Source organism: Cyanistes caeruleus, chromosome 2 (genome assembly GCF_971803275.1).
Source record: "Cyanistes caeruleus chromosome 2, bCyaCae1.hap1.1, whole genome shotgun sequence".
Taxonomy (NCBI): Eukaryota; Metazoa; Chordata; class Aves; order Passeriformes; family Paridae; genus Cyanistes; species Cyanistes caeruleus.
This window is the reverse complement of record NC_141702.1, coordinates 26106583-26132466: the sequence shown is the minus strand read 5'-3', so window position 1 is coordinate 26132466 and position 25884 is coordinate 26106583. Positions and strand designations below refer to the sequence as shown.

The window sequence follows — 25884 nt, the reverse complement described above, 5'->3', positions numbered from 1 at the left end:
ATAAGAAAAATGAGAGGTCTTTACAAAGAAATTATGTGTGATACATAAAACACATCTTAATAATTTAGGAAATACTGGAATATATTTTTCAGTTATACAGAATTCAGTTTTTGTCACATTGAGGTCTCTTCCATAAGTCTTTGCAGCAGAAAATGCTATGTTCACTTATGGTGTTCATATCATAGTTTACCTTTTGAGTAATTTACAATTTTTAAGGTACCTAGATACAGACAAGCACTAGCTCTTTGTTCCAACATCTAGAAAAGACCAATTCCTTGTGATTTGTTCCTGTTCCTCTCTGCTGCCTTATTTGAAACTTTCTAATGTCTTTTATGTAAAAGAATAGAACCATCACTCATCCCACAGGCTCACACAAAATTTGAAACTGACCTTACTGGAGCAGATTATTCCAGAAAAATGCAGAAGGCACTTAATCCCATCTTTAAATTTGAGGCTGAGTGAAAAACACCTTCAGGAAATGTCTATTTCTCTCTATAAGAAGAACCTAGGGTAACAACCTTAGATGAGAGCTGGGTATTTAGCAGAGATAAATCACACAGAAATCACGTGAAGATTTAATGTCCTTCCTTTTCAGTACAACAACAAAGGGACAAAGCCGGTAAATTATGGGGTTCGCTTTCACTATAGAGAAATTCCAAGATGTCTCAACGTTGTACTGCCATTCTTTTCCTATGTAAATTCTTAATTCTGTTTCTCTTCTAGGCATGACTCTGAAATTATATAAATTTTCTGCATAGTATTAATATGGTTTTCCTATTAATCTGTGACAAAGCATGAAATTTAATATTTTCCCCATGACAAACACATGAAAATTTATCAGCCTAGCCTATGGTCTGTACAGAGAACTATTTCTAAGCTATCATTTTTAAAAGCAAAAGAAGCTAAAATAAATGAATAAACATGCAGAACTTTGCTCCCTATGGTAGTTTTATTAATCATTTTTGTGGAATATAAGTTTTACATTATTCACAAAACCTTCTCAAGCTGCAACCACAGCCTTTGTCATGGTACTGAACGTTATTAGTATTCAGCTTGGTACTAAGCAGGCAACTAATTCCGAATGAAAATTCAAGAATAAAAGGAAAATATCCTCTTTGATCATTTAAAGTAGCATATATTTAAGATGGGATTCTTTTGCAGCCTCCAGACAGTCCTCAGTTGTCGTAAGCACTCATGATACTCCCTGTGACTCCCAGTTCTTGCTTCACTTTTCTCTTTTATACTGTTAGTATCTTCTGTTGCACAGGTAACTGCAAGTACTGAAAAAAGACAAAATCTCCCAAATTGCATGGTTGGCAACTAAGTATTTCAGGATCTGGGCTTTTTGAACAAGGACATCTCTTCAGAGGATTATTCAAAAGCTGGTAACACATTTTCCAGACTCTGCTGCTTTTTTTTCCCCTTTTCTGGGTGATGGGGTCTTTTGTTTGTTTGTTTGTTTGTTTTTTGTGCAGTCACCATCCACATGTTGATCATCTTAGATCTGGTTTTCAACATTTTCATCAGCCTTTCTCTTGCACAGTTCTTTCAGTACTTTTTTTGTATTATTTTCTCACCTGATGAAAGTGGGGAGATTGTGAAAAATATTATTTAGAAATTTGAGTGATGCAGGAAAACCAAGTGCATGTTCTTGAAGTCATACCTAGGATGTGGCTGTATTAAGCTCTCCTCGTTGTGACCATAAAAATAATCAAGGGTTGTTAATCTGGTACTGGATAGATAAAATTAAGACATATCAATTGCAGTTGTGAATCTCACCTTTGTTGTCTGTGTCACATTTTGTGTCTGTCACCAAGGCTCAGCACCAAAGTGCTTAAGTGTCTTCAAAAAACTCAGATTTTGTCTATATTCTGTCATTGTATTCAAAAGTTTTCAAAATCATGAAATTCTGCATATATACACAGTTTGCATGTGCAATACTCAGTTGAGGCACCTGATTTGAAGTCTGCTTTAATCTAATTTTCTGGCTGGGTTGAGGTCAATTTCTAATCCAAGGCCCAAGATTGTCCAAGATGTTTAGGCAATGGCTGAAAAAGAAACTTCACTGCATTTCTCATATTTTCCTAGACTTCAGAATTTAATATACAATAAAGACAGAGTAGGAAGCTCATATTTCAAAGGAAAAATGTCTAGAATTTTAAACAGCTTTTAAATATTTCTACATTATTAATTTTTTCCTTTCAGAAATAGGATATAAAAAATGCCTTCTGAAATGCCTTAGAACACTCCTCATTCATCTTGAATAATGCATATATACATGCATAAATCAAACATACTTTTGATAAAGTGTCTGAAATTTATTGCAAACAAAAGCCAGATAGATTAGATAGATGGATGATAAATAGATAGATGATAGATAGATAGATAGATAGATAGATAGATAGATAGATAGATAGATAGATGAGTGACATCTTTAAGATAAAAAATAGCATAGCTTTTTATAAATATATCACAAAGCTATACAATATATTCATCCAAGATTAAAAAATTACCAACTGGGCACTCTTATGATGACCTACACTAAGAAAAATGTATAAGGTTATACAGAACCATATAATCAGCTAGTATCGCTAGTCACTGCTTCATATTTCAGAGAATCTTCTCTGACTCTGCCCAGCAGACAAATTTTCATTAAAGGGGGTTGTTTGATTGCAATTCTAGACACACTTCATTCCCTGTATTGCCCACTTTCTGAGAGACTTTGCCCTCACCATCTTCATACTTGATGTATTCCTGTACTTTGTGAATTTTAAGGAAAAAAAAACCAAACCAGGTTTCAAGATTTTGAGTACAAAGGTCTTCAAGAGTAAGTCCTGTTGCAAAGGACCATAGTTAGACAGTACTGGGGTATAGTACTTTTTTTCCAAGCCATAAACTTGCTAAGAAAAGAGAAGGAAAGGTTGCAGCAAACTCAGTACCCACCGAGCTCTCATTCTTTGCACTTCTTGCATACACACACACACAGAGCTACTGCCCAGTGCTACCACTTCTCTCTACCCATCAGAAACTGCAGCACTGCTCAGCAACCAGGCTTATTTCATAATTCCTCTTCCCTTCCCTAGCAACCCTGCACCACAAGTCTATACAAAAATTATGTAACCTGTGCTGGGAATACTTCCCTGGCTAAGGGGCAAACCTGATAAAGGAATAAAGATTAATCTCCCTCCAATGATGATGAACTTGCATTCAACCCTAGGTTTTATTTTAAGAAAAAAATCTTTATGGATTAACGTAATTCTGAGTAGTGTCTTATAATAAATTTCTTCCATTTTAAATCAAAGTCTTGGGTAAATATTATTTTGGTACACAGAGTCGCTAACGATACATACAAACACTGAACACATCAAATAACCAAATTGTTTCACATAAATTCAGTATCCCCACAGCTTGGCAAAGGCCTGTTCAGAAATGCTCAGACTAGAAGCTGACAAATTCAGGTAAGTAAAATCAAGCACAAGAACCCACATTAAAGACACTGTCTGCAATTTATGGTGCTGAAGCCAAGAAAGTTACTGAAGAGCTGATGTTTCCAGACCAGCTAGACAGTAAGTGGATTAAATTAGTTTATAAATCCTGTGAAAGTATGAAAGATTTCACATTAAGTACAGAAAAATTCAAAACTCATGTTTCTAAAGAAGAAGAAAATTCTTGATGTGAAATTTTTTCAAAGGAGAAAAATCTAAATCTCCAATGTCATTCAAGATGCCTTCCACTCCTGCCTGAAAAAGAGGCAGCTTCCAGGGCGTTTAAGATCCCCAGTGCCTCTGGGGAAGATGAAAAGGAGATGCAGACAGGCTATTCACAGCTGGGCATGTCAGGAGGTTGAGAGGCAATGCCCAAAAATTCAGAAGGAAGATTCTGACATAAGGACAAAATTATGACCATGATTAAACAGTAGAGCAGGTTTCCCTGATATTTTGCAGCCCCTGCTCTTGCAGATTTTCAAGACCTGACTGGATAAAGCCCTGAACAACTTGGTCTCTGTTCTGTTTTGGCCCTGCTGTGAGGCAGAGTTTGGATGAAAGACCTCATGACGTATGTTCCAACCTGAATTATTCTATAATTTTATGACTTTTTTTAGGTCAAAATGTCATTATAATGGAAAAATTTTCTAAATTCATCCATTTTTTAAGGAACTCACTCCATCTAAAGTGGAGAAAAATATATACTAAAAAAAACCCACCCAAAGGAAGAAATAGAAACACCCTACAAAACAAAACAAAGTAATAAAATATGGCCATTATATTAGAAATTATTTTGATGTCTAAAATGAATTAAAGTGTTATGAGTCTAGAGCTGCATGTGGTTAGAGGGAGATCTGTTGGTAAAAAAAGATGCAAAGAAACACCAGTTAAATTAAGCAATATTTGCAGTTTGCCTGTAGCCTAAAATAATGGATTAAAATAAAACTGCAAATTGAAAAAAAAATATGGAGAAAAGAGAAAGAAGGGAAACACTGATGATGTGAGCTGTTAAATGTTAAGAAGTAAGGTAGTAGTCATGCTAGGACTTGAATCTCCCACTACAACACTGCAGTCACCAGCCTACTATGGATTCATAAGAACACACCAAAGCACATAAACTCTCAGCAGAGAGGATGAGTCTGACTGCATAATGAAGAGCCTAAGATCGCATTCCATGATCTTTCTTAAGACATCCTGTTTATATAAAAGATAGCACATTTCTCCAAAACTAATTACAGTGCTCAATTTCCCTGGAAAGTAGATGTCTATCACCAGCTTCCATGAATAACTGACAGTGAACTATCAAAGTGAATTTTTTGTAAATATCTCACTAGATGAAGTGCATTTGCATGCTAGTAGGCAGACTTCAGTAACAAGATTAAAATAAAAAGCCAATCTGCAGAAATCTGTATAGATGCATGAAAAAAATTAAGATTCAAATCCTTCATGATAAAATATATTATTCACTGAAAATAAAATCCTCATTCTAGCTATGATAATGTGTATTTTAGTGGAAGGCCTGGCTGCTAAAAGAACACAAATGATGCTGTTGGTTGGACTTGTAGGGAACCTGCACCTACAGTTTTGATAGCTGGGCCATTTACCATTCGGTTTTACCTTCTGAACAAACACAGAAAGCAGTGGAAGCTCTAAGTAGTGCATTTGAATTGCAACTATCTGAATGAATTTACAGCATATTTCAGAATTATTTCTTAAAATCCCTTAAAGGAATCAGGAAATATCAGATCCAAAATCATAGAAAGATTCAGCTTAGAAGGGACCTTCAAGGACCATCCAGTTCAACTCTTCTTCGACAGACAGGGACATCTTTTACTAAACCAGATTACTCTAAACCTCATCCAAACTGGTCTTATACACTTTCAGGAATGGGGCATTCACAGCTCCTCTGGGAAACCTGTTCCTCTGCCTCACCACTCATTGTAAAAATGCCTTCCTCATGCTCAATCTAAACCTACTCTCCTTCAGCCAAAAACTGTTGCCCCTTGTCCTGCCACTACAGGCCTTAGTAAAAAGTCTCCATCTTTCTTTCATATTGTTTCATGTTCAGTTCATCTTTCATGTACTGAAAGCCTACAATAATGTCTCCCCAGAGCCTTCCCTTCTCTAGGCTCAACAACCCAAACTCTCAGCCTTTCATCATGGAAGAGCAGTTCCAGCCCTCTGATCAATTTGTGGCCCGTGTCTCCACCTGCTCTAACAGGTCAAGGTGTTTCTTTTGTTTGAGGATGTCAGAGGTGGATGCCATGCTCCAGATGGGATCTCACAAGGGCAGAATTCCCCTCATTCTGCTACTCACATTGCTTTGGATGCAGCCCAGGATAAGTTTGGTTTTCTGGGCTGCAAGTTGACATTAGCAGTCATGTCTAGCCTCTCATCCACCAGCACCCCTAAGTCCTTCTGGGAAGGGCTGCTCTGGACCTGCTCATCCTCCTACCTGGATTGATACCAGAAGTTGTCCTGACTTGGGTGCAGCACCTTGCTCTTGGTCTCATTAAACCTCATGAGATTACCATGGGCCAACTCTCAAGCCTGAGAAGGTCCCTCCAGATGGTATCCTGTCCCTCAAGCAAATCAAACAGACAACTCAGCTCGGTGTCATCTTCAGACTTATTGAGAGTGCATTGGTTCTTTTGTCCATGTCACTGATGAAGATATTAAACAGTACAGACCCTTGAGGGACTCCGCTTATTAATGATTTCATTTCGGACTTTGAGACATGGAATTTAGCCAGAGAAAACTGAACCCCAAAATTATTTTAAATCCCACTTGCTTTTCCTATTGGATTTTTAATTAATATATTTTACCACTATGGGAGATTAAATAATTTGAAATTTTCTTGATTTTAAAAATTATGTTACTGACCTCCTTGGCACCTAAAGAATCATGTCTTGAAAAGCCTGCTTTACCTGTAAGCAAAATATATCAATACTGTCAGGTCCTACACTGCACAGTTTGGAAATATATTTAATAAAGAGAACTAGCAGCTTTAAGAAACTCAAAAAGATAAATAGGAAGGTATACTAGCTTTCATTTGAAAAAGAAATAAACCTGAATGTCTTTCAGGTTTGATGAATACAAGCCACCCAAGGAAGAGCTTTCTGTGAGCAAGAAAAAGAGCATCATTAAGTACAAAAAGAGGTAAGTGGAAAAAGATGGAAAAATTGAGAATCAGAGATGGACAAAGATTTTGACAAAAGAACAGAGAGTGAGGAGACATTCACTGGAATAGACAAACTAAAATGAAAGAGGAAAAAAAGACATAAACATTGATGGCTCAGTTCACTCTTGATGCGCCAGTGCTGTGCTGGAAAAATCATACTGGTATCAGGGGTTATCAAACTGCAAAACAAAGTAACTCTGGACAAACCTGAACTGGAAAAAAAATAAAAAAAATAAAAAAAAACAGAGTGAAAAGAACATACCAAAGGTGAAGCAGGTACGAGCACTGAAGGGAGCAATAATGAACACAAGTCCCAACTTCTGTGCCCTCTGCCCAGCCAGCACTGCCCTAAGGGCGAAGTGCAGCAGTGAGGGCAGGAGGGTCCCAGGGAAGAGGGAGAGCAAATACTCTGCACTGGGAGAAATACTGAAGACTTAAGTGCACTGAAATATGCTCATGAAGCAGGTAGTAAAAAAAGAACAATAGAAAGCTTTCATAAACAAATACTGCTGGTAGACAAATACACTGTGGGTTGCATATTTGTTTATTAAGAGTAAGATGCTATATTTTATAAATTTGCTTAGTTAGTAAATAAGCTGAATTACATAAGCTTTTTTTTTCCTACAGCAAGACAGTGAAATTTTCATGGTAACATCAAACAGGAGAGTCCTTCATCTTTTACTTTGTGGACACCTATACCTTTGCTCACTACTTCAGGACACCTTTGAAGTCAATGAAAAAACAATTGAACGAAAATTCACCTTTCTTGTTTTAGAATTATGTATTATACATGGTGATGTCCACTGGAAACAATATTTTACCAACTCTTTACCTTGTGTTTTTCCACAATGATGTGGCATATTCTTTGCACACACAGTAACTGCATTTTGTTGGCATTTAAAGCAACTTTAACCAGTAGCCACTGTTTTGACAATGTAATGAAATATTTATGTGGAATACTATCTCATTAAAGGAATGATGTGGAATGAGATTAGAAGAGTGAGGAGTCAAGTAAAACATTGTGACTTACATTAAGCCTAATTTTCCTTTGACAGGGGGAAATATAACATACAGATTTAATATTAGTAAGACCCATATTATCAAAATTCCTTCATATTTGTTCCTATTTCATTCCATTTAAAGTATTAGGCCATCTAAAAGATCTTAACTGTCTCAGTTTCTGGGGCTTATCTATCAGCTGAAAGACAGGAAATTCACATGACTTAATTACTTAACTGTAAAGAAGTTCCAGTGTGCCAAAGAGAAGTCTTATGTTTAAACTTAAGCACCTGCTTAAATTGTCCCTCTGTGTGACAAGTGACCTAAAAATGGTGATGCTATTTTGATACCTTGTGAGGACATTAAGGAAGACTTTGTTATATAAAATAACCTTGAGGGAAGTTATTTATATACAACCTAATTTTATTCAAAGTACATTGAAGGACAGACAAAAACTGCTGAATTACAAAACAGCAGGCTTTTATCAGCTGTGAAAAATTGTAACAGAAGTATTCAGGGACTTTGGTCATTCTCATAGGACTTCTCTGCAACTTTTCTAATTCAACCATACCTTTCTTAAAACGGTGGTCAGTTGTGTATTCTAACTGCAGATACAAAAGGTTATTTCCTGTGATATTCCTCTTTTCTTATTTTTAATATTTCTTATTTGGATTTTTTTTGTTGTTGTTTTTTTGTTGTTGTTTTGTTGTTGTTTTGGTTTTTTGTTTGTTTTTTGGTTTTTTGGTGTTGGAACCTGGAACTGGGACACAGACTCTGCTCAGAATATAGAAGGAGTTTGATCCACAGAGGATCAATGTAATGTAATGATTTATATGTCAATGCCCTGGCTAACCTAGGAACATTAAGATTTCCTTGTGCTCCATCTAGGTGGAGAAATGTAAAATTTAATTCTCCTTTTCTGTTAAAGAAGAGGAAGAATTTTTTAAGCCTGAAGACTAATAAGCACATCCATAAAAGATGGCCACAAATGTTAAGGAAATGTGAATTTGCTTGATGATTTTAATTAAGACTTCATTTTTTTTTCTGAAAATAAAATTTTGCAACAAGGTATTTCAAGCTGAACTTTTTTATTGGGAAGCAATACTGCTTGCCTTCCTTCCCCATCAAAGAACAAGTGCAGCACTGCTAATAAACTGATCCTCTTGGTGATTTTTAGAGATGCTACAGGCATTAGAAGAGTAACAGCTGTTCAACAGATGATTTGGTTTAAGATTCCATTTTCTCTTAAATCTTGTGAGTCATATTAAAAGTTTAGAATTTCTTCACGGTTAAATGGTTTGTCATGATTTTAGTTAATCTGCATATAGAAACTAGTCTCAAACTCATGCTCCAAATGAGAGGGGAAAATATTCTCCATAAACTTTTAGCCTACAGACAGGTAATTATTTTGTGTTTTAAAAAAAACATTTCTTAGAAGTCTTTATATATATCCATCTTGTTAATCTCCCATTTTCTGTGCAGGAAATGGCATACAATAGAATTCCACATAATATTTTCATTTGTGCATGCTCTACTTTCTTCTGCAAATACAGAGATGATAAAATGGAAGGCTTAGTATCATGGCTGCTTTCAATCTTCCCTGATAAACAGCTTTCCAGAAACTTTTTTCATGTCATGAGGAACATTAAAGTAAGTCAACATTTCTATAATATATAACCAGTCAGAATAGTGGTATAAAATAAACATAGAGCAAGAGTAAAGTGTACAGCCCATTTCAATCTCTGTTCTCAATGTCATATGCATTTTTCATTTATTTGAAGATGATTCACCTTAATAATACTTACATTTGACATTACTTGAATGTTCAGTCTCTTGAAATGCAGAATTATCTTCTCTGAAACACAGCCAAAAATGTAATTGTAATTCCTCATTTATGTATTTGTCTTCAGATATCTATGCATTTTGATCATATGGATGACAATTCAAGTGCCATTATCTGTTTAGGTCTAGTTAAGGACAGGAGAATATGAGCTCTTAAAATCACCATACAGGCTGTTTATCTCATTCAATAAGATACAATAAGAGAAAACAGGTTATGCTTGAAATCTTAGCACAGAGAAATAAGTAACCAATTACAAAGCATTATTTTACTTAGATATTGAGCAGATACACATCTGAAGTCTTTAATCTAAAAGAAACAGGGTTTTTGGACAGTGCCTCACAGGAACTTTTCAGATAAGAACAGCTAAATTTGGCCTTGAAACACAGTTTTAAAAACACGTTGAACATATTTTTTTAGCATGTGAACATCCACAGCGAAGTGCCACCTTCATGATGTTAAAAAGAAACCCAGGGCCACTGTCTTTTAGTGGAAGGCCACTAGCTAACCAACCCACATTCACACAATGTGTAATTGAGTTTCCAACATTCAGACACAGGTACTTACAGAAATGATTTACTTACAGATGTGTCATCAACAATGAAATCTAGACACAGGATTAAAGCCTCCAAATTAGCAGTGTCACTTAGGGCTCTTAACCTACTATTTTTACAGCCTCTCTCCAGGAGCTCTCTTTGCCTTCTGCAATCAGCACCAGAACTATTCACTTGCTCCCTGCTAAGCTTTTATCTCCATGAAGTGAAGGTGACAATGAAACACTCTCCTGCAAGATCCTCCTGGCAGCACTCCCACGATGCCTGCTGGACTGTTTTGATCCCATTCCATATGTCCACAATTTAAGCAGCACCACAGCTGCCTGTCTCTGAATTGTGTCACATCCCACTGCAGGCACAATCCTGTGGTACCTGAGTTCCAAAGTGATCTTCTGAGCCTATTTCAATTTTCACATTAAAGAGCATGCTGCCTGGAACTTGATGATTACAGGTTTTTGAGGACAGGATCAAACAGAGGAAGATGCTAGCAGGGAGTCAAGAGTAATAACATTATTCTGCAGACATAGCCAGTTTTTTCTTCTGCTTTGAATGAATTCAGTCATCTACAGCAGCACTGATGTAAACACGGCCTTGCAGTTACATATTGCTGCAGATACGTATGAATAAATTTCTTATGTGTCATTGCACCCTGGAAAGCAATTTATGAGAAAGCTGGTTTTATCATTAGCTAATTGTGTCTCTGGATTATTAAGTGCAGGGACTGAAGAGTTAGGAATATCTTGGTAATATATGGTAGGTACATATATGATAATTGGCTTGAGCAATAAAGCTATCAATTATTCTGTCTGCTGATTAAAAACTATGAACACAGAAGAATCAATTTATTTTTAAGGGCAATTCAATTTCATAAACAGACACTAACTGCTCTTTTTCTCCCCTGAAATCTGTCAAATGCCCTTAGCTCACATTACATCACCATTTTAGTAAAATTACTGATTTTTAATACCATAAATGATAGTTCTTTGACAGTGAAATGGTCTGTCATGTCATAATTCTAGCTAGCAAAGTTCCATATTCATTTACAAGTTGATTTCCTATTCAGAGAGAAAAATACTAATTAGAGAAATCACAGCTGCCCCTCCAAAATTTTAACTGAAAGATATTTGATAAATAAATAGAGTATACATTAAAATGTTATATTTCATCTGGCAACAGATGACATGTATATCTATCAATGTTTTCAAAAACTAGCATAGTAAAAATTCTCCTCTGCCTGCACTGGTATGGGCTGAAATATTTTCCATCACCTTCCTTTTCAGTCAGAAAAGGAGAAAAACACAGAAAAACACAGAAAAAAAAAATAAATCATGTGCTGATAAATTACTGGCAAATAATTGTATCTCAATTAGAGACCTGGTTCTGGCATTCTTCCTAATCCCTTCTCCTCTTTATTACTTCATCACTAGTACCACCACAACACCTATGAATATGTCTCTGGCCTAAGAATATGATTAAATATATTTTTCAAGAGCATGTATGGTGGGAGACCGGCATATTTTATTCGGGGATCTTTTATATTACGTATTTCTAAGTCCATCTATGTATCTACATAGAGGTAGAATATGGATGATATAGCTATGGAAAATAACCAAAGTGTCAAAAGTGTCTCAAAGAGTGGGGAGGAGTATCTGAAGAATGGTAAGAGAAAAGTGTCTAGGTCTGAGATAAGTACCTGTTGGGATCCAGGTACTGTAACTACATGAACTAATACCTCAGTATTACTGCTGCCATCCAAAACTAGATGGACTTTTGTCATTGATGGGTTTTGATGTAAAGTATCATTTTAGCCATAAGATACAGGAGACAAAATAGTCAAAATCATAGGAGAGAAAAAAAAATTGACTTTTTTTATCAGTACCTTTGATTGCTGTAACTTTGCCATGTACCCTGCAATCAAATTAATCTCTTTTAGGTTATTTAACAAAATAACCTAACTTGAAAGCTTATTTGGCCTAATATTTTATTCCTTCCACTTTAACAGCATCTATACATTTTGTCTATGTTTGCACATGGTGTCAATTACTGTCATATAAGTGCTCTTTAAAGAGATTATTTCAAAATCAATTCTTAAAAAAAAAAAAAAAATTAAATATTGAGAACTAGAATTTAAGGAAAAAGGGGAAGATGTGAGTTTCTGAGAGCTGAGGCTTTGAAATATTCAATGTCAGTAAGGTCAAAATATTCAAAAAAGAGGATGCTAGAAACACTGAGCAAAAAAATAATGGTAATTAATATTTTTATGAATGAACTCACCACAATTTGAAAATCAAAATTTATATACTAACAGTTAAACTCCCTGGTTATCCATGCATCTATTAATCTAAATTAGTAGATATTAAATATGATAAACGTGAATTAAATATACTAAAATGCATTAAGACGTTTGGTTATTCTACTTCTAATATTTCACTTTCCTTATGTAATGTCGTTTCTTGTTCTACTGAAACTTTAGCAATTCTGTGGCCAGTTTTTAGGTCAGAAGGGTTTGTGTTTCTCCTAAAGTTATGAAGATTTTTTTCTTAGAGGACATATTAAGGGAAGAAGAAAGTAGATAACAAGGGTTCAGTGACTCCAGTTTTCTAACATTGTGGACCAGATACATCAGAGTGCCTTAAAAATCTGTTCACAATGTCTTTGCAGACACCTGATAAAATTGAAGGTATGAGTCCTGTTTTAATTTGAAAGGCAAACTAACTCAAAGAAGAGAGTTGGAAGTTCTGTCTGGTCAGATGAACAACTATAGATATTTTTCAAACTTGCTGCTTACAAGAGACATGAACATCTTGTTTCCAATGGCAAAGGCATGTAATCTTATTTATCAGAACACTGCTACCTGTCTGCTTAGTGAGAAGGTAGACTGGACACCATCTCTCTTGCAAGTTGACAGTCATGTGTCATGTGGAACACTTGCAGTTTATGGAGTACTTATGGCTTGAAAGCACTGCTGAAAGCCGCAAAACAAATCCCCTACCTAAGCAATATAAATGGATGCATATAAATAAAACGTTAGGCAAAAATTCTGTGCAGTTTGCATTGGAATGAAGCTGCATGTTGCCTATATTTGTTACTTGCTCGTTAGGTTCCTTCAGGGAATTTTCTCACCATTTGTTGCCATGGAAATGGCAATTGGACCTCTATTAAACAACAAAATATGTAGCCAATGGCTTGGCACAACACTGGAGTGGTTCTAGGGGAGGGGGTGTGGGGGAAGCACTGTGGCTTCTGGCAGCTTCCTACCTGGGGGTGGCTCCCCTCTTTGCCCAGCTAGGAGGGGAGACAGCTGTAGTGTTTCGTGTTGGACTTCTCCTGCCCAGAGGGTTTGGTACTGCTGCACACTTTAAGAGCTGTTAAATGTCACATTTAGATTCTAAAGAGCAATTTATGAAATTTTCCAAATCTGTCTCATAAATTTCTGAAAACATGGTATGGTATTTGCTAAAGTTACTTCAAACAGAAAACACCTTCTGTTAAAGACTACTGCCAGGGACCTAAAGCATTTTATTGAACATCCTCCTTTAAAAATGCTACAAGATCATCCTTCCTTTTATCATTTTGGTATCCAACACTTCCATCTTTGGATTTGCAAGACATTATAAGCTTTGGCCTATACAGAAGAGACCTTTCCAAGGATGCAACCTCTAGGAATGCTCAGCCTCTTCTACAGCTTGCCCTCTCACTGCAAGAAAAGTGCTCTTTTTTTCTCATGGAAATTCACTCTTTTCTATCTCTACAAGAGAATATGGATAGAACTCGAGTGTGAAGCTAGAGACATCATAATGTAGTTCAGCTTTTGGAGCAGTGGTTCTCACCTTTCAGAGAAACCTAACAAAGACTAGAATTTCAAGGCTCCAGAGTAAACTTAGAAGACTAAAGCCAATGGATTTTAAAGAAGTTTAGGCTCTTGGGAACACATGCATATGTATTTTAGATAGAAAAATTTGAGGTTTTAGATACAAACATACCAGATGAACTTTCAGGGTCCCTTCCAATCTGAGTGTTCTATATATGCATGCAAAGACAGGCATACACTTTTATATATATATATATATATATATATATATACACGTCTGCTAATATACAATTAATATTTGCCACAATATATGAAAGTGTATAATAAATATTCTATTGTTGCTATGTTTTGATTATGTGATTAGACAATAACAATCATGTTTTCCTTTTATAATTCCTCATAGAAGAGCTAGTAGATAATCATGTTCTAAAAACTTTGTGAAATTGCTTTTCAATGCATTTTAAAAATGTTATTGAGCTTCCTACATTACCAGGGAGTTTCTGAATTTTTTAAACAAAAACAGAAATAAAATATAAATGAGTAAACATGGTGTGAGAACTGGGATCACTGTATACTCTTCCCATTAGCCCTTCAGCACAGAGCTTGTAACAAAACTGTTTCTGATGTTGTCATGTTCCCTCCCATGCTGGTGAAGCTATAAAAACAATAACTACAGCATGGTTCCTGTAATGCATTTTTATTTGGAAATTACTGAGGCTGCTGAAGAGAAGCTTCTCATATGCAGGGTAAGAAGATATGATATTACTCACCTGTTCAAGAATGAAAACCCCCAAAACTCTGGTTTGTTGCTCCTGCCTCATCCTTTTATTAGAAACATTTCTTCTCTGTTCAATCCTTTCCTCTTGTCCTCCTCAGTGCTCAGCTCCTTCTCTCCAGTCTTGTGCTTAGTGCAGTGGGCTAGCCAAAGCCTACTAAGAGTGAAAAAACAACAACAACAAAAAAAAAGGAGAAGAAAAGATGGGGAGAAAGGCATAAATATTCTTAACAGAATTTTGTAGGTGGAAGTTAGAAGGAAATAAAAGGAGTCTTTTTCCTCTTCTTATTGTTCCTCATGTTCACTCATCAAATACTAATCAAATACTAATCTTTTAATGCCAAAATTGCATGAGTAATATACATTCATTACAAGTACAGATTGTACTGTAGGATGTCTCTCCCATTCATAGGAATGGCATGCCTGACCTCAGCCTTTGGCGTAGCTGCTGTTCATTGTAGTTCTGTGAAATTTTAGCAGGTAGTAAGTAGCCTTCAAGACAAGTAAACCTGGCAGAGATGTTCTTCCATAAGATTTTCAGACTTGCTTTGATGTGACTTTGGTAATGTTAATGAGACTTACATCAGCCAAAGTGGCAATACTCTGAAAGCATTAAACCAACTTATGATCGAGTCTGCGGAATCTGGTTTTCCCTAATGGATGTTTCAAATGGAACCAAATTATGTCATGATCTCCAGATCATCAGAAGTGTAAGATTAGAAAGGGCAACCCTGGACTTCCAGGAATGTATTTTTTTTGTCACAATTAATCTGCTAATATCAGAAGGTACTTGTATTATTTTTCTAAACACCTCATCTGCAGCAATCTGCAGCAATCAGTTTTTAGTGCGGCCAATGCAGCTGCCCAATGCCCGCTTCCAGAACATTCAAAATGAAAGTAACAAATCTATGCCTGGCTGCTGGAGTTTGTGGAGACACCCCCAGGCAGAACGAGACTGAGGCAGGCAGACTGAGGCATTGAGAAGAAAGGATGTGGACTTTGGCTGTTGTTACTGCAGGATGTTTCAGAGTTTATACGAGATCAAGATAAAAGGTGCTTATGTTGTATGTGCAAAGACACATGCTCAGGGAACGGTCTTACCCTTGTCCTCCAGTTTGCTGTATGCTTCAAGTTCTCCTCTCCACAGCCAAAGAGGATCCTCATCAGTGTGAGTGCTAAACTAAGTGCACCCTCAGCCTGCAGAGAACAGCTTTTACTGGGAACAGGGTGGGAGCAAAGGGTGAGAAACGCAGAACTCCCTCCAAACATCAGGTTTCTGTGGAAATCACAGCAGCCTATTCCCAGGACTTCCTTTGCCACTATGGTTAGGATAAAACTAGCCATACCCCAGAGGTGCCTATTTCTGTCTTCCAGTGGGAACCTAGAGTAACTATCATGTGGCTGTCAGGTGTGTAATGCCAGGTGAGATGAACACTATCATTAACAATACTGAGACACTGAAGATAACAAATTGTGGAGAGAGAACAGCTTTTGCTACAAACACAGGCAGTGTCAGAAGCATTTTATTCTGTAAACACTGATGGCTGATGAAAAACGTGAGTGATTTATGTTTGGCAGCCCGTTCCTTACTTCAGGTCTTACTTCACTTCCTGTGATCTCAAGGAAACTTTTAATTGTATCCGGTGTGATTAAAAGCCTTTCAGTCAATGTTTGTGCTCTCTCACATCTGTTTTCAACTGTTATTTCTACATAACTTATTTTTGCAGAGTTCCACACTACAGCTCCTTATTCTGAAACTGATCAAACATGGGAAACTTCCCTAAAGTTATTAGTGCACTATGTTTTGCAGAATTCCTTTGTAATTACTGTATCCAAGGTCTGGATCTTTGAGCCACAGAATATTTTTCATCTTTTCTCACCATTCTTTTAACCAAAATCCCATCTAGTACACTATCATAATACAGTTTCACCTTGACTTCCTACTTAAACATTTTTTTTTAACTCTTAGAATTAGAATTCTAATATCCTTCCACCTAAAATGAATTATGAAGTCCAGGTATTCTATTTGAAAAATATGCATGTTACTCTATTTTACAACATATTTACTAGGATTGTTTACTCTTATTACGTGCTACAGAGGAACAAAACCTCGGAGTCAAAAAAAGAAGGAAAAGACCAACATTATCTCAATTTTACTGACATGGAAATTAACAACAAAGGATAGAGGTTGTTGTGTCAGTATGCCATATTTTAAATTTGAGTTGTATTTTATATGTATGCATGTGTGCATATGTTTTAAAATCACTATTTTTCCACAAGTCTCTCTTGTCTGAGACACTGTATGTGCTCATGATATCCTAGCTAGACAATATTGATGCTCCGAGGAATACATCTTGCATGCAGTGAGAAAACACACCAAATTCAGAAACAAAAATGTTGCTATGTTTTCTAACACCCCGTGCTTTATTGTTTGTTGTCTTTTATTATTTGTACACCTTCTAAAAATCTCCAGAAAATTCTGGTCCTCTCACAGATCCAGAAACTACAGCTTGCTGATGACTTTTATTAATTTATTTGGTTTTGCAACCCTTTAAATTAGGATGTGTGCTTGTGTTAGCTTAATGGCCCTCCATAAAGCCTCACTCTTTTTTATAACCTTATGAATTATTTGCATAGTACTTTTTGACACTGAGTTTAAAGGTTGTGAAAGCACAAGGGATGGCTCTGTGGGGTACAGTAAAAGCTTTGAAACACCCAAGTCCCTGGACCAACAGCTTTTACACAAGGTAGCTCTGTAAGGAGACAAATAGAGGAGGTCTTGGAGAAGACCTGATAAAACTGTTCCTACTGCTGAAGGCATTGAACATCCCACAAGAACCTGTATAAACTGGAGGGCTGTATTTTGGCCAGACTCCCTGGAACTGTGAGGCACAAAGTGCTACCAAGAATTATTCTGAAATGTTGTTTTTAATAGTAACAGTATAAATCTACAATGAGTTACTATTTCCATAGTGACACAGGTATAAATGGCATTCTACAAAAAAATTCTAGATATTCTTTTCACTCCAGCTGATACACACAGAAAAGTGTTTCTCTGCTCCTTCTTTTTTCAGTAGGGTGCTAATAGTATACTAGTAGAGCAACTTTCTTTAAGTTTCTGTTTAAAGACCTTGAATATCTCACTCTGAAATTCAGCATCCCCTCAACTTTATGACACATTAGAAAAATTTAATCTCTTGTCTTGTGTTTCTCTAAAATTTAAATAAATATGTTTTTCAACCTAATCCCCACATTTTGGATTTATCCATAATTCATATTAAAAAACACATTGCCTCCCCCTAAAAACAATGTGTTGAAATAATAGCCTGGGGGAATCAAAGGAAAGCAGCATAAAAAAATTATGGCTTTTTATGTATTGCTCATGTTTGTACTAGTAGGAATGAACTCAAGAGGCATATGTATCTATCTTGTTTATTAAAGAAAATCACTTCATTATACAACCTGCATTTTTTCTCTTGTGTTCTGGAGGGGTTGCCTCTATGCTTTTTTATCCTCCAGGGTGTAAGTATATATAGCATTAAAAATACTAACTTAGCCTTCTTGTTGCTGTATGTAGGAACAACTTCAGTTGTATCATGAAAATTTCACTGGCAATTAAATTTACCCGTTGATGACATATTATGTAAATAATTCATAGTAGTGTGAAATTCTAGAGTAATTTTTAAAGGTTTAGAGACTGAACTATGAAGCAAAGGAACCAGGAAACTAGAGGTAAGACAGAATACAAGGCAAAAGAAAAATAGGAGAGGAAATATGGAAAAAAGAATTACAGAATAAGAATGTGCTGAATTGGAAAGGATCCACAAGGGTCATCAAGGCCAACTCTCAGCTGTACACAGGACCATACCAAAAAGTCCCACCATGTGCCTGAGAGCATTATCCAAACATTTTTTGATATCTCTCAGGCTTGGTGCTGTGGCAGCTTTCCTGGGGAGCCTGTTCCAGTGCCCAACCACCCTCTGGGAGAAGAACCTTTCCCTGATATCCAAACTAAACCTCCCCTGGCACAACTTCAGGCCATTCCCTCAGGTCCTGTCACTGTCACCACAGAGAAGAGATCAGTGCCTGCCCCTCCTCCTCCCCTCACAAGAAGTTGTGACTACATTGAGTAGTCCCTTCAGTTTCCTCTTTTCCAGGCTGAACAGACCAAGTGCCCTCAGCTCTTCCTCATACAGCTTCCCCTCAAGGCCCTTCACCTTCTTTGTCATCCTCCTTTGGAGTTGTTTAAAAGCTTTATATATTACTTACACTGTGGCACCCAGACCTGCCCCCAGCACTGCAGGTGAGGCTGCCCCAGTGCAGAGCAGAGCAGGACAATCCCCTCCCTTGCCCACCTGACCATGCTGGGCCTGATGTCCCCAGGACAGGGCTGGCCCTGCTCGGGCTGCCAGGGCACTGCTGGCTCAAGTTCAGCTTGCCATCCATCAGGACCTCCAGGTCCTTTTCCATGGCGCTTTCCAGCATCTAACACCCAGCCTGTCTGGGCACCCAGAGTTGCCCCCCACCAGGTGCAGAATCTGGCACTTCCCCTTGTTCAATTTCATACAAGTAGTACACACATAAGTGTCGCTGCCCGCTCGGCCCTTCACGCCCCGGGCTAGCTTGTGCCAAGCGTCAGCGGCAGGAGTGGGGAACCAGGTGAGCACTGTGTAGCTCGACCTGGAACCTCTAGAGCTCCTTTGGGCTCGGGCTCTATAGTATGCAGGGCGACACGAGGTGCAGTAAAGGGAGAGAGAGTGCTCGGAGTCCTCCAATTTCCCAGGAACAAGTTTATTCCAGCAGGTGCAGGGAGAAGGCGATGAGGGACAGGGCTGGGATCTCGAGGAGAAAGTCCGAGCCGAGACCTTGGGCACCTCTGTGCTCCAGGTTTTAAAGCCCGTGGGTGGCTCATACAACAACCAATAATATGGCAGCAGGGGAGGTGTTGTGGGAAGGGGTTACAATACACAGATCCAATGGTAGGGACTTGGGGGAGGGAGGATAGCTATACAACCAATAGGACATCGAGTAAGGGGTGATGAGCAGGGAAGGAACCAGAACAAAAGGTGTGGTGTACATAGATTGATAGGGCTTGGGGGTAGGACCAAAGTGATGGATGGGGAACAATCTGGAAAGAGGGGAGAGGTTTACAATGACAGGCAACTGGGAACAAACCATATCGGGATAGTGGGGAGTAACTGGGGCAAACCAACTCCAAATTCAACGAAGGTGAACAAACATACTTAATGAAGGTAAACTAACAGGCGGCAACACATAAGGGAAATCAGGGAGAGGAAGATGTGAACAGAAAGTTGCAGCTTAAAATCAGTGAGATCAAAATAAGTAAAAGGAAGACAGGTAAAAGAGAGATGTGGGATAGATCCTGAAACACACCATTGAAAGACGAAACAATCACAGTCTTTCCCTCTATCTCATCAAAACTGCCATGGCAGACATCCTGTTCTAATGCTACTCAAGTGAGTATCCTTCTCCTAACTATATTGTGAGACAAGTTTTTTATGCAGAACGATTTTACTGTCTTATAATAAATAGACATTGGAGTGGGGTCTGTCTTTTCAAGTTGTCTGGTTTGTCTGCTTCTGATCCAAGAAAGTGCAAGACAGTAAAGCCCAAAACAAAAAAGTCCAGCTAGAACTTTTATGGCATCACAGTATGTATAAATAATAAAATAAAATAAAATAAAATAAAATAAAATAAAATAAAATAAAAAAATAAAAGTCTGCTGTGACCCTGCAGAAAGAAAGAGCAAAACTGTGATAACCTGCATACTATCAGGATGGTGAATGGCATTTTTCAAGACATTTTCCACACTTTCTGCCATTTCTAGTCAAAAAATATGACATAATTGTCCTCAGTCTTCCTTCTGTCTCAGTCCCTAAGACAAATAAATGGAGACTATCTAAAAATGGGTGACTGTGATGTCTTGTTTTTCATAAGTTTGGAAATACACTACAGAACAAAGTCTACTAGGAAGGCTGTTTTAATATTTTGTGCACTTTCAGGAATGAAAGATCAAATAAACTCTACAGACAAAGTCTCATCTTGAAACCGGTTTGCAACAAAGCCAGTTACCAGGACAATAATTGTATAAATTACTAGTTCACAATTTAGAAGGATTTACACTTGGGTAATCATAGGACATGTTTAACACACCTGATTTTCCTGTATGGCATATCAAGCCTCATATTTCTGTTTCAGCTGGAACATATATATCCATATATTAGAAAGATATCTAATCTTTATCTGAACACTTATCAAGCATCAAGGTAACTTATTCAGTTGGTTAGTGATGATTCCCTGTAAAAATATTTCTTTCATTTCTAGTCTCAATTGACCTATGCTCTGTGTTCAGGCTCTAGGTCTCTAATGTCTTTGATAGATTAAACTTCCCTCCAGTGTTAGAAGTATCTGCATTTATAGATCATGATCAGGTTCTCTTCTTAACCTTCATTTTGTTAAGCTAAAGGCACTGAACTGAGTAGGTATCCCACTGAAATAGCGTTTTTCCCTAGAACTTCTATCATTCTTGTAGCTCTTTTTAAAGCCATTTCCAATATATCAATGCTGCTTTAAAATGAGTTCATAAAACAGAACACAGTAGAGGTCTCACTAATATCACAGAAAATCAAAAATAGGCTCTGTAGTTCCATTTTTTTAATCCTCTTTCTATTTATCTAAGAATGACTTCTCTTTTTCTTTCCCTTGGCTATTGCTTCACACAACAGGCCTAGAAAATCTAGAGCCTTATATTGATTTGTACCTCCTGGGGGATGCTTTGGGTCAAAATCCATGCTGGATATAACAACGTTTCACCATTGTGGAATACTTCAAAATGTCCAGCAGTCAACCTAAGTACATAATACTTTAAAATATGAACCTGTTTTACAGATTGCCTGAACAAATACAAGTAATATTCACCATATGACTACACCAGTAATTTAAAAAAATTATAGATACATTTACATATTCAAAACTTGTGTAGGCTATTGAGGGAATATATTTTAAAAATGCCACTAAAAACTCAGAAAAATGTAGGATATTGAGGGAATATATTTTAAAAATACCGCTAAAAACCCAGAAAAATCAGAGAGAATATTTCTCTTTTTCATTATGAAAGCATTATCTGACTCCTTTGAATCATTTTCAGACACAGCAGCTACACAGTGGTACTGAACACTCAGTTAACCAAACTGTGGGTGACTAAATGAATCAGATTTATATCACAACAATATTTCATTAAAATATGATTAATGTCCAATTCTGTCAAAAACCTAGAGGCAGTCTCATGGTCCCAGTTCTGTGAAATTTAAGAATTTTACTTCTTTGTTTTCTTCCCTACTGTACAATGTACTCTTTTGCTGTAGGATTCCAGTGGTCAGGCAAAACATTTCTTTATTTCACAAAAAATAGTTTACCAGCTCCCTGTTGCAACACTAACACTATCTCGACATTTGCCCTTAGAAAATGACTTTAGTTTCCATTTTTTCATCTGATGCTTTGCTGGTGAGTTCACTGGGTGCTCTGTGGTCAATACAATCCTGTTACTCAGGTTGCCAAGCTGGAGCAGCAGCTGCCCTACTGCTTTGTGCCAAGCAAAGCTCTGGACAGGTCAGAGAGAGGAGCTCTCTTTGTCCTTTGTGGGAAAACAGGGAACATCTTCACAAGGTCAGGGTTGAGGAGCTGGCACCCCAGTAAGCAGTGCACTGCCAGAACACCCAATCTAGCCTTGAGTGAGTTCAAGTATTAGAGTCAATACAGGCATTGCACAATGCATGTCTGAAAGTTGTAATTTGCCGCACTGCTGCAGTGACACTGCCTCTGAACTAACCTGAAGCTGGAGCAGCCATGTCTATCATGTGCTTCATTGTAGGCACATCCCAATGAATTGTTTTATTTTTTTGACCCAGGTAAGATTCACGCTGAGGCAGGAGCTGTAATTTTCTAACTTTGGTGTCTGAATTAATTACAATGGAAGAGACAGGCAAGAAGAGTCAAATTGCAGTGTACTGCACCGTCATGACAGGATTCTAGAATTTCTTTTAAATGTGATCTTTCATATATATTTATAGTATCTTTTCCTCTGCTTGAGTCAATATTACCCCATGGTGAAAAACATACACAAAAATATGTTTGTTCTTCCATCACTGACAACCTCCATTTGTGTCTGAACACTATTCATTAAAGTTCTCGTTTTTCTGTTGATAGCCCTGGTTCCAGGGAAAAATAGTCTTTTTTTTTTTTTTTTTTTTTCATATCAATTCATGCTTTATTAAGTAATTTCACTTGTCTGTCATTTTTAAGTTTCTTTCACAAGGGATAATTTACAGACTTCTCCCTAATCTTTTGTGAAGAGAGACTAATTTGGTTGTGTTCAGAAACAAAGGCATAAGTAGACTGTTCTGGGTAGAGAAACATCAGCAACATAAAGACAGTTTTTTGTCAGATTATCTAAAAGTCACTAAAGTTAGGGCAACATAAAAGTATTCTGTTTCAGATTCTTAGTCATGTGAGATATAAATATACTCTTTAATGTCTGTAACTACCAAGAGCAATAAAAATGTCAATTCAAGTTTTGTTTTCTTAATATTCAGAGCAAATTATAAGACATGGAGGTAATCTCAACCAGTTTGACAAGTAGGCAAGAGGGTTCTAATTCTGTCTTTGCTGCTGACTGGGTTGGTATATGGGCTCCCAGCCACAAGGTGGGTAATTGTCATACAGCTTCACAGTCTCCTTAGCCATGGTTTGACACCATCTGCCCTTCACATTGCATGTTTACATGCCTTTGTGCCACTTGCAAGGACAAAGCAGCACCACAGACTGTTGCAATACATGTTTATCACAGGCATGCCTCCTCTCAGAGGAGGAAAAAATCTCAAGGCAAATATTGCCATGAAATCCAGAAAAATCATTGTGTCTTACAGATAAACAGGGTAGTGATTAATGCAAATATCATTTGTGATGCCAGATTTGAACTTATCCATTCTCTACTCCAATTATGCTGAGAACAGTAGCCCTATAGAGAAAACAGGGAGGTGGCTTTGATATGCAGAAAATTATTGAAATTGCACTGCAGAAGTATGGGTTAAAATTATATATTCTTAGTGTATCACACTGCCAGCTAGCATTACTGGTGAAATATTTACCTTTCACAATAGCTGAAGGAAGGAACCAAGTTATAATTGTACTAATCATGTAGGAAGATGTTCAAAAGATGGCATTTATTACAGGTTATTTCATATTCCTAACCTCAGAATTTATTTTGTCAAGGGCACTTCAGGCTGTTGGTGAGCTCATTTTTAGCCTTCATATAAGTCTAAATAAATCAGAGACTTCCTGAGGGAATGACTGGATTTTGATGACAAATCTTTTTTTTTTTTTGTCTACATGGCAACATTACAAAAAAGGTGTCGAGGCTTGTCCAGGTCACAGGTGTTGCAGAATTTGTCTAATTAAAGTCCATTTGCTAGGAATTGTGAATGAAGAACACGTTCTACTGCACCAGCTTGACTTGTGTCTAAACAGTATCATGAAATGTCTTTCTATGATAAACCTCCTCTGTGAGTGCTATGATTGTCTAGATATTAATATTATTTTTGACATCTGTTGCAATGTATGCATGACATGTATATATATATGCATACATGCATACATTTATCTATATATATGTATATATATATACACACACATATGTATGTATTTAAAGTAAGTCTTAACTATGGCTATAAAGTTACTCAAATTAAAACTAAAATGTTCACTCCAGCTGTAGCAGATGCATCTCATTCATATTCCAAGATTCAAACCAGAAAATGTATTTTGGAAATACTATATGTCTGATTCATGATTTAAGGTTCACCTTAAATCCTTACAAGCAGTTTGTGTCCCTAGTCATAATCTAACCTAGTGAGGTTTATAAAGCTTTACTGAAAATGATAACATATCCATTATAATAAGGACCAAAATGTCATTCTTATCAGAAATTATTTAGAATTTGCTCAGTAACATCCTATCTCCTTCCATCTAACCAGTCAGGCTGAAGAGGGAGCAATAAGTGACCTCTGACTGCCCATTACGGGTGGTGGTATGATCCATAACCTACAATGCACGTCTGTGGCTAAAACTGTAACTCTAACATAAAATACATGAGTTTTTAAAGTAAAACCACCTCACAGCTCCACAAATCTAAAGAGGGATGACCAATCCTTACCCTCATAACTGGTAGTCCCTCTCATACTCATTGATAATACTTTTCACTGACAGAACCTCCAGAGGACTAGGGGGTTCTCTGTTTGCTGATTATTGTTTTTTCAATGTTTCAACCACATAAAATCATGGGTTTTTTTGTATTTGTGTCAAAATAACCTATTAGAAAAAGAAACACAGTTAACACCTTTCATATAAAATTCTGGCAAGAATCACATGAAGTATAAGCTATACAATCTAGCTTTGTGGAATCTAACATTTACTACTTTTTACCAAGGGGAAAAAAAAAAAAAGAACAATCTGCAAGGAAACAGGTTATTTTATATGGGTGTTTTTTTGTAGGATCTGATTAAAGCACTGTTTGAATGAATCACAGTTGTTCTGTTGCACAGTAAAATTTGGGCTAGACCACTACAAAAAGGCAAAGTCAAACTACATCAGGGGCATTTTGAGTTGTACATGCCCCACACTGTCAGTGTTTTCTCCTCAGTCTGTATCACCTCTTGAGAGGCAGGAGTGAAGGAGTAGAGCTCAGCCAGGAAATCACAGGGGAAAAGAAACTGTGGTGGTGTGTGGTTTAGTCTTTTTTTTCCCCCTCATTACCAATCAATCTCTTCTAGTTGGAAATATATTTTTTTTCCAAGTAAAAATTGTTTTGCTCATTATAGTAATTGGTAAGGGATCTCCTTGTCTCTATCTCCACAAACACAAAAGCATTTTCTTTGTCTCTCCTTCAGACTTTAATGACAGAAATGGAGAATTTCTTTTAAGGGTTTAACCTGAACCAATTTTTATTTTACTCATTTCCACTGCTCTATTTTGAGTGCTTCTTGTTTTTTTCCCTCCATCTTGCGTCTCCTCCACAACTTCTCAGGTTTTCTGGCACTTCCATTACTTGGACTCATGTAATTTCCTCTTTTTTATCCAGTTCCCATCACATCTTTTATGTTGTCCTTTAGGAAAATAAGGAAGAAGAAATTTGAAGAAAGCCTCACTGTCATGTGTGTTTTAAAAG

General features: G+C 37.0%; 1 long non-coding RNA gene across 1 annotated transcript; it reads right to left on the bottom strand.

The window, feature by feature from the left end:
• Positions 1–8736: 8736 nt before the first annotated feature.
• On the bottom strand, positions 8737–19511 carry LOC147654679 (uncharacterized). Its single transcript, XR_015282889.1, has 2 exons — positions 14641–19511; positions 8737–10708 (listed from the first exon to the last, which is right to left on the bottom strand). It is a non-coding gene; the product is annotated as an uncharacterized LOC147654679 (long non-coding RNA).
• Between the last annotated feature and the right edge of the window lie 6373 nt (positions 19512–25884).